The following is a 10262-nucleotide window of genomic DNA, read 5'->3' as shown; positions in this document are numbered from 1 at the left end:
GTAGATGGGATCTATCCCTTCCATATGACAAAAGTGATATCTGTGGGCCCCTTGATTAGTAGGACACAAAGAAAGCATGGTCATGCTCAAATGAGTCAATATGAGATATTGAGCTCATTTGATTGAGTGTGTCTATTTAGAGATCAAGAAACGCAAAGATTGATAAGAGGATGACACGGTCTATGCCTCATTGATCAATCTAAATATCAAAGATAGAGAGACCAAGTCACACAAGATAATAGTCATGGAAAGATTAGGTCGAATCTCAACTTTCTCGTCACTTGGGTAGCAATGATGCCTTGCTAGATGTCACTCATTGCTTATGTATCTAAATGTTGATTTGGATGCATTGCCAACGTTACGAGAACCTATTGGGTCACACATAAAGAACAAGTAAATTTGGAGATGTATTCATATGATGAATAATTGGATTAAGTCTAATCTGAATTGGACTTATTGAGTTAGACTCAATTGGATCTAATTATTGGATCAAGTCCAATTCAAACTAGACTCGAGGAAGTCAATTCAAATTAATGAAATAGTGATTCTTTGAATTTGAATTGCATGAGAATTAATTAAGTAAGACTCGATTGAATTAGACTAGAGTTAGACTCAAGTGAACTAAACTTGAGTTAGACTCAAGTGAATATGAAATGAGAGAGTATTCATTGAATTTTCGAAATTCAATGAATCATAATATTCAATTTTTGAAATTGAATATGAAAGGAGGAGTTTTCAAAATGGTCCTTAATGAAGAGTGAATACAGGATTAATGAGCATTAATTGTTTTTCATTAGATGAAAAATACTTAAACTATTTTTTTCTCATTTTTCCTTACTTCTTCATTCTTTTTCTCTTCTTCTTCCTCCCTTGACCGAAATTACTCTTGGTTGCTAGCACAACCATATGTGATTTTTCTTCTCCATATTTGAGAATTTGTAAGACAAACGGAGGAGTACTTGTTCATGTGGATACTGAAAGAGGCACGGACGCTTTGATCGTGCTGAGATCCAAGCAGTCGGGAAATCGAGTGCACGCTATAAAGGTATAATTTCATGCTCTTTAGATCTAACTTAGTATAAGTTTTGTTTCCCTTCGCATGGATCTTCTGGAGGAAATAGGTTTTTCCGCTGCGTGTTTGCGTGTTTAGCAACCTATTTCCCTACACCTTCTTCTTACCCATTGGACACATACTCTTGTAGTGTCCCTTCTCATTGCACCCGAAGCACACAATGTGTTCTTTTGACTTCACTTCGGTAAAGGTGCTTTCTAAGTTGACTTCCAAGACCTCTTCTTGTTCTTCACTTGTCTTGGATTCTTCTTCACTTGTCTTGGATTCTTCTTCAATCCTTGAGAATGTAGATGATACCTCATCTTCCTTCTCCTCCTTGGATGTTGAGCATGGCTCAACTTCCGTTTGCCCCCTCTAGACTTTTGCTTCCTTGGCGGTTAGTCCAATGGAGAGCATCCTCACTCTGATACCACTTGTTTGGGATCTTGTATGGCTTGCTAGAAGGGGGTTAAATAGTCGGTGCCCCCAAATCAATAGCTTCCTACACTTGTTAGGTTGTGTAGCGGAATAATACAAAATAAACAAGCTAAATAGTAAGAAAGAAATGCAAACCGCTAACAAACTCGTTTATGTGGTTCGGAGATAACTTGCTCCTACTCCATGGCTGTCTGTAAGGTGGACAATCTCTCAATCCGTCGGTGGATTAATCCCTGGAAACTCTGGCTAGCACAATCCTCCTTGTCGGTGGAGAAACCTCACCACAACTCAACCAAGAGCACTCAGATTGCTAGGGCACTAGTTGACTACTAATTAGGGTTAACCACCACTAATTTCATCAACCATAACCAAACTCCAAAGCTTTGGTTATGTAGGCCACTAGTTGGAAAACTCTGTCTACCAGTCGACTGGTGAAAGTGTCAGTCGATTACCCTCTGTGGAGATTCGACCATTATAATCCAATGGCTCGATACCAGTCGATTGCTCCACACTGGCTGAGCGAACAGAAACATCCTGTTTGCTCCCAGTCGACTGCCCAGACGACTGTACCAATCGACTGTCATTTCCATCAGTCGACTAGTACCCCCAGTACAGTCTCTCAACACTCGGACCCTCACCCTTACGACTCACTTGACTCTTCTTCGTTGCAGCCTTGACCTCTTGCCTTCAAGCCTACTTCCTTTGGCTCTCGTCCCTCGGATGCATTCAAGCTCATGGCTCATCCCCAATGTCATCCTTCGTGTATGCTTCGAAGTCGCTTCCCTCGGCCCTTGTCCTTGCTGCCTTATACATAGTCCCTCAGATTCTCCATCTTTCACCGAACCCGAAGTCATCAAACTGAGTCATATGTGTATCCTATAAACTTGCACACTTACATACATATATCAAATATAACGATGAACCTAATTTAAACCCTTTATCCAAATATCAAAATACATGATCGTATGAACCATTAAGATTGCTCCAACAAAAAAAATTCTTAAATCATGCTCGTACATTTATATTTTTCTCACTAAAAGCCCCACACTTTATTTATTTTCCTAGAGATGCTGCACTTGATTGTGAAAAGCCTTATATGCCCTCTAAATCTACCTGAACCACTCACGTATTTGCCCAAACAAACTCGACTGGCTCTCTTCTAGCCTTAACCAATTGCTTAACCTCATTATTAATTTCTATTCTCGAAAATCACTCACACTTCACTTCCTGTTGTTCTTATGATTCTTCGACCTTGTCGTTCCAATTACCACCTTTCGTGATTCTTTTAGGCTCTCAACGCATTTAATCCAAGCAATCTTCAAGAACACACATTGACACCATAAGGTCTACCAAGGTTAGTGAAAAATATTTTAGGGTTTCAACTTTTAGACTTTACTTTGGGAGTTTTATGGTTTATCATGCTTTGTTAAGTTTTAAGGTTTATATTCTTTGAAGCCCATGAAGTCATCCATCTTGATACAATGATGCTCCCACGTGGTTTAGTGAATTATATTCAAGTTGTTTTGATATTTTATTTTGATGTGTTGTAAAGTCTTTAAGTTAGATTTGTCTATATTATTGATATGTGCATCAAGTGTACAAGGATTCAATAGAATGAGCTTGGAGGCCAGAGAGCTCATGACTCAATGTGGTCGAGTTAGGCAGACATGGTTGAAGACTTAGATAAGGAGTCTTTAGGTTAATAGTTAAAGATCTAGGGGCAAGGAGTCTTTAGCCAAGAGATGTGAATACATAGAGGCAAGAATCTCTAGGCAACATAATAAATGATAGTAAAAAATGAAATTCGTCATTTTAACAGTTCCACACGATCAATCCTAGGATCATATATGAGGAAGTAAATCGGAAAGCTGTAGTTGGCTAATACGAGGAAGACTTTAGTTTTGCCGAGATTTGAATCCTTGTCCTATGGTGATAATTCTGTCTCACACTAGCCCACTTAACCCTGCCCCAGGGCTCTAAACAACATCATCATGGGGTAAGAAGACGATTCACTCGCCCCCGCACCCTCACCAATCCGTTCCTAAGTCAACATGGAGAAGATAAATTAGTACAAGTAGTCAAGGCATAGAGGATGACATACTCGGAGGCGCTGAGTTTTGATTCCAAGATCTCATGTGACAACACTCCATGTCTCAATCACTGTACCGCTCCGAGAAAACTCTAGGCAACATCATCAAGGATCATACAGTGGTTGACGATCTAGAAGCTATTTATGTATTACGAGAGATTAAATGTGAATTTGTAATATGTGGTTTACTCTTTTGGTCAATATTGATGTGGGTAAACTAGGTAGGGATTGCTTAGTTGACTTGTAGAGAGTTCAGGTTGTAGTCAATGGTGAAGCTCGATCTTGAGCTTGGTCTTACGAGGGTTTAAACCGAAAGTTCTTATTCAAGAGGTCTTAGGAGATCAAAGTCCCTGTGGTGGGACTCTTGACAGATGGAAATTGTGGGCAAGTGACTCCTAATAGCTACAAAATCCTAAGGAATGAATTCTTGGCGGGTAAAAGGCCAATAGGTCTTGACAAATGAGAATTTTCGGAGGTTGAAATCCTAGTAGATGGAAGTCATGGAGAACTGACTTTAAGAATGGTATGAAGTTCCAGAGAAGTGAACTCTTAGGGAGATAAGAAGCCCTAGTTGTAGGATTGGCCGGCTTATCCAAAGTTGAGTGCATAGTGGAAGAAAAATAAAATTAAAAAAAAAACAAATATATATACATGATCGGTTCCTTGGTTCGCAGCCTAACGACTACTATTCCAAAGACCACACCCCCTTAAGACGTTTTCAATGGGCAATACACTAAATTTTCTTCTGAAAAAACTTCAGATAGAGAAAAAAACTTCTGATATTTACATTACTCCACAACTTTGAAACCTACAAAAATAAATTGGACAAGAGAAATTAAGTAGAGTTTAGGTTAAGAAACTAAAAAGAAACAAAAAAAATTAAATAGAAACTAGAAAGAACTTGGGTTGTCTTCCAAGAAGCGTTTGTTTTAGGTCATTAGCTCAATCATCCCATTAGATTCATCTAAATTTCGCTCTTGGAGGGGTAGGATATTTCAACACCTCCTTACCAACGGATCTTATTACGGAGAGTGTTTTCATCATAGGAGCTATAAAGTGAAGTATCGCTCTCTCCATCTTTGTCTTATTGAATGTTCTTGTAAGTGGTCGAAGATAGTTCAGATTGAACTTCCAATTTTTGGCCCAAGTAAAATCTGCACACCCAAAGAAAAAATATGCATCCCACAAGCATGCTATATAAGATAGTACCATAAGCATATTAAGATGAGCTAAGTATGTATTAAAAATTGAATCACATCTAACAAAATCTATTACAGGTACTATGAAATTTTCTAAAAGATAACCAAAAATACTAATATTGCATTACTGAGAGGTACTGAAAGTTTAAAACACATGGATGTGATGTGACTTCCTCGTGGTCTTATAGTGGCTCTAGCTCTGGCTCAAGTGGAGGTGTCGCTGAAGGTGGTGAGTCTTGAGGATTTGCTTCCACTGCACAAAACACTACACATTTATCATCAACCAATTTCATTCTTACAAATTTCATAGTGTCAATTGGTTGTGTGGTCAAAGGAGGTGATTCTTGAGATATTTCTTCTATAGTACATGTCCCTACACTTTTATCCACCACATCATCATCATAATTGGTGAAGAGACCAATAACATCAATATTATCAACTAAATGATCGACAATTTCATAAAAAATTTCAAATTGATCATCCTCATCAGAAAAATCTTCATTAATTTGTTATAACGTCTATAGAAACCAGATTCCCCATTGCACCATTAGCTCTTCAGAATCATGTGTTATGGTCTTCATTTGACTGAGAGCAAGAGTTTCTACGTTTTGGGATTCTTCTCAGAAAATCAGCTCAATGTGTTGAGATTGATGTAGTCCATCTAGTGTTAAATCATCCTGAAATTCTAACAAACTCTGAGATGGTTGAAAAGATTGATCAACACCTTGCATGCTTCTATAATCAATATTTGATAATCCATTCAATCTTGATTGTAGTACTGAGGTGGGTCAAGGATATACTACTGTGGTAGTAACTGCTCATCCTCCTTAGAAGTGTGTTGTGGTTGCAAGTTTTGAGTTTGATGATCACCCTAGTCATAGCTAGAAATATTAGGAACTTAATCATATATGTCTTGATGTTTAGGTTCGAATAGATTCTGAAGTTTCGTAGGAGTGTTAGCAGCTTTTTGGAAGAAGTGACAAATAGTAGTTGGATAAAACGTACTACCACACATTTAACAAAGGTACTCAAATTGATTATCATCTAAATCATAATTTTTATCAATGAAAGATCTTACTCTTGCACTCATGGGTATAAAAAATTCTCTTAAAAGCTTGTTTAATATGTTAGTACTCATGATATCTAAAAAAATTATGAGAAAAAAATAAAAATTAAAAATTAAAGACAAGAAATAAAATGCATAACGAAAAGCAAGAAAGAAAATATAGAATTTAAATTGCAAGAAAGAAAGGTGTAAAAATGAAAACAAACAAGTAAATGAAAAACCTATTAACAAGTCAAGAGTAACTCATATGCTAATCAACTAATATTAATCGTAATAACCCCTAGCAATGGCTCCAAAAACTTAGTATGATACCGCAAGTGTACGATTATATCGTTAGTAATAAAATATCAATCCCACAAGGATTAATGATTAAATACTAGTTAACTTTGCATAGTAAATTATCTAGACAATCAAAAGGTAGTTCATGAACACTCGAGAGAGAGATTGAGAGAAGAGAGAGAAGGAAAGAGAGAAGCGAGAGGGAGACTGTGAGTGTAAGTGAACAAAGAGAGAGAGTTAGTTGGGGAAAATGATTCTAGAAGTTCAATTTTACTATGATGCTAGTTAATGTCTCTATACATTGTTCATATCCTTACCTCTATCCTTATGAACATGTAGAAAGTTTACTAAATACCGATACTACCCCTCGATGGTCATGTTAGAATGCTACTCCTATTGGTATATGATGTCACTAAGTAGAAGAGGTAACCTAGCAAGTCCAGTTAAAGGGATACCCTTATCACTATAGCCTCCTTATCATACAATCGCTAGATTACACAAGACACTTAGTAACATAGAATTAGGGATAACCCATTAAATCTAATTAGATGTTTTCTTATGGAGAATTATCCTCCCTTTCAAGGCGATACTCTTATCACTAGGACCCCCGGTCATACAATCTAGAGTATTCTCTCAACAGGGTGAACAATCAATACACATCTATATGTTTATACCATTCACATATTTCATCAACACACATAGAAGGTACAACACACATAGAGTATGACATAAACACTTTATTGAATAAGGAAATGATACATACATAATTTATACATCAATCAAAATATCAAAATTACTCCATACATCCTAGAAAAGGAAAGATCTATTCCATTACAAGATAATACAACGAAAAAATAATGAAAGTAACAAACTACTTAATATATGGAAATAGAGAAAGGAGAGTGTTTATTCTTGAAGCCCGATATTTTTAGAGACATTCCCTTGCTCTGGAGGTGGACAAATCATGAAGAAGAAGAGCTCTAGGGTTTTCTCCTATGGGGAAAACTCTTCTCTCAAGGAGAGGGACAAAATCCTAAATCCAAGATAAGTCAAAGAATAAGTTTCTTGACCCTTTTATACCTCCAAACTGTCCGAATCTGCCCGATCTATAGGGCTCTGTCAAAATGGATTGTTCACCCATTAAACATGATTTTCTCATGTTTCACCCTGAACAAAAGTTGTATCCCTTAAAATTATCTAAATTCTTATATTTGGATCGAGCTCTAGATCCAACCAAGCCAAAAGTTATGGTTGTTCAAAATATATTATGCGGTCTGGGCGGAGGGTGTGATGCGACAGTAGATGGGAGTCACGACCGTGCCTTTTAACATAGCTAGACTGTGTTATCTTATGTTGAACTCTAAATAAAAGTTGTAGACCTTGATATTAGCTACAATTTAGTATCTAGAATAGCCCGTAACTCTAATCGAGCGCAAAGTTATGGTCATTTCAAAATTAGTCTATAGTCTGCCTAGATTCAACACATCCCTGTTTCGTCATGACACGACCCCGACTCCACGCCACACAGTGTTGGATCAACACACAGTGAGAGGAGGGAGGGGTGAATCACATGGTTTTAAATACTTTTTCTTTTTAGCTTTAAAAAATAAGTATGCAGCGAAAAGTTAAATATGAAAATAAAAACTCGATTGATTTTATTTGGTTCGGAGTCTTCGGTGACTTCTACTCCAAGACTCAAGTCTCGCGGATCTATCAACAGGTAATCCACTAATAACCTCTTCTGGAACCACTGGAAGAGGGGGTCAAGTACAAAAAGATAGGAAAAGTATAACACGCTGCACTTTTCCTTTAGTAATAATTAAGTATAGTACTGAAACTCATTACCCAACACTTTCGAAGATGACTAGATTGCACTCAGTGTTGAACGGTTTATCAACCACAGTCAGGCATAGTAGAGTCGTAGTAGGGCAACAACAGAAAGTCGGAATAGTCGGAATGACAAACAAACACATAGAAGCTTGTAGAATTGATGATGAAAATGTCTAGGTCAAATGCCTCTTTTATAAGGGATGGAAGACACCTTCCATAGTATTGAAGACACCTTCAATGCCAAGCTCAATCCCTTAAAAAGTGTTACTTATCGTTGATGATGTCTCTGTCTTATCCGACCGAAGGCTCCTTCTAAGTACTTGAAGGCGCCTTCCATGAACAATACACAAGGCACCTTCCGTCGCCTAGAAGGCACCTCGGGTACTGTTCACCCGAGGACATTTGTGCTCCCTTGCCCTGTAAAATGTGTTAGTCTAACATATAACTATTTAACCTGCAAAACAAGATTAGCACAATAATGATATAATAAAATTATAACTTAGACCCTGTCCTCCAGACCAGGATCTCGTCAGGGTCTCAATTTAAAATTTTGAAATGCATCTAAATTGGACCAACGCCTATTGTTCCTTCAATCGGGACATGTTGCTCTCCTCTAGTGACTCACGCCCACTTACTTGCCAAACATCTGGTCCTTCATACCTGTTTGGACTTTCTCTGATCTTGCTTAGTATTTGATCAAGCATATCTACTAAAACTTGTTTGCAATACTGAGTTAACACAATAGAAATAAAATGATAAAGAAAAACAATATTAGCATTATTAATAATTCGCTAGTCCAATCGACCACATAAGGACGACCGAAAACCAGCCAGTCATACATGCTTGGAGTTTACTCATCCAAGACTTCTCATTACCTAAGATTACTTCCCCCTAGGGTTGCCCAGCTTTACTCACTGGGACTTCCATTATCTGTCTTCACTCACCAGGACTTCCACCACTAGCTCAACTTATTAGGGCCAGGTTTCACTCACCAGGGCTTCTCCTAAATTTTAGTTAAGACTAGTCACTCAGTAGACTTCTCACATAGAAGTATTCTTAACTTTTCTAACTTAAGATCACTATATCCCTTCGACATATATAAAAAGACATAAATTTAAAGTCACTTTTCTATCAGGTTGTGCACCAACAATAACTTAGGAAAGATATAAATAAGACATGTATTAATTTGTGAAATCATTTAGAGTATTTGAGATTCTTTTCAAAAAAAAAACTATTAAAGTACTTTTAAAAAAAATTAAGTACTTAAATTTCTTTAAAAAATAAAAAATCTTTTAAGTGCTGAAAAAAGATTTTTTTTTAAAATTTTTTTTGAAAACTTATGCATTTTTAAATAATTTTCTACCAACTTTTATGAAAGAATTTTAAAAAATTATTTTAAATTTTTGGCAAGATGATTTTTTAAAATATTTTGCAAGATTTTCAATGAGTTTGCAAATATCGTTTCAAAGATTGGCAAAACTACTTTTGAAAAAGTTTTGAAAATTATATTAATCTTTTAATTAGGACTCTCCCACAACTTGACACGCTCTTAAGAGTCCTTCTTAACTATAAAGAAAACTTCCTATATATCTTGTGAGTTGAACCAAATCAAAAGAATATCTACGCTATTTTCAAAATATTTTTAAAAAGCTATTTCAAAATAATTTCATAAGTTTTACAAAAGTATTTTCCGGACATTTTTGTTAAAGAATTTTCAAAGTGGGTTTCAAAAAAAAATCACAAGGATTTTGAAAAAATTATTTTGAAACTATTTTATCAAAAATTTAAAGATAAATTTTTAAAATATTTTTCAAAGTAAGTGATTAAATTTATCTTTCAAATAAGTTTTCCCCTTAATCTGACACTTTCTTAAAAAACCCTTATTAACCACCTATGTGCCTGGGGGTTTACAAATTTATTGTTGACATTAAAAGATCCAGACACCAAGAGTTGGTCAACAATTATTTTAAATTGTGTATACTTTTGAAACCTATATAAGTAATTGTAGTCCTGACTTAATTTTCTTTCCCTAGCATATCAACAATTCTAGATTTTCAAATATAGTAATCTTATATGTTTAGAGAGATCCATAACGTGTATTGTCTAAGGTAGACATAATTTGATTTTTAATTTATTTTAGATTTAAAATTCTAACTTAAACCATCTAAAATTAATCATAAGTTAAGTTTGATTAAGCAAAGTTCTTGAATCATTCATTAATTATATTTGATTATTTTGAATTTTGAAATAAAAGTTCAGATTCATCTCGAGTTATATTTAAATTAAGTTTAAGATTGTTTTTATTTTAAG

This window comes from Zingiber officinale, chromosome 4A (assembly GCF_018446385.1).
Source record: "Zingiber officinale cultivar Zhangliang chromosome 4A, Zo_v1.1, whole genome shotgun sequence".
Lineage (NCBI taxonomy): Eukaryota > Viridiplantae > Streptophyta > Magnoliopsida > Zingiberales > Zingiberaceae > Zingiber > Zingiber officinale.
Note: the sequence above shows the minus strand (reverse complement) of the source record.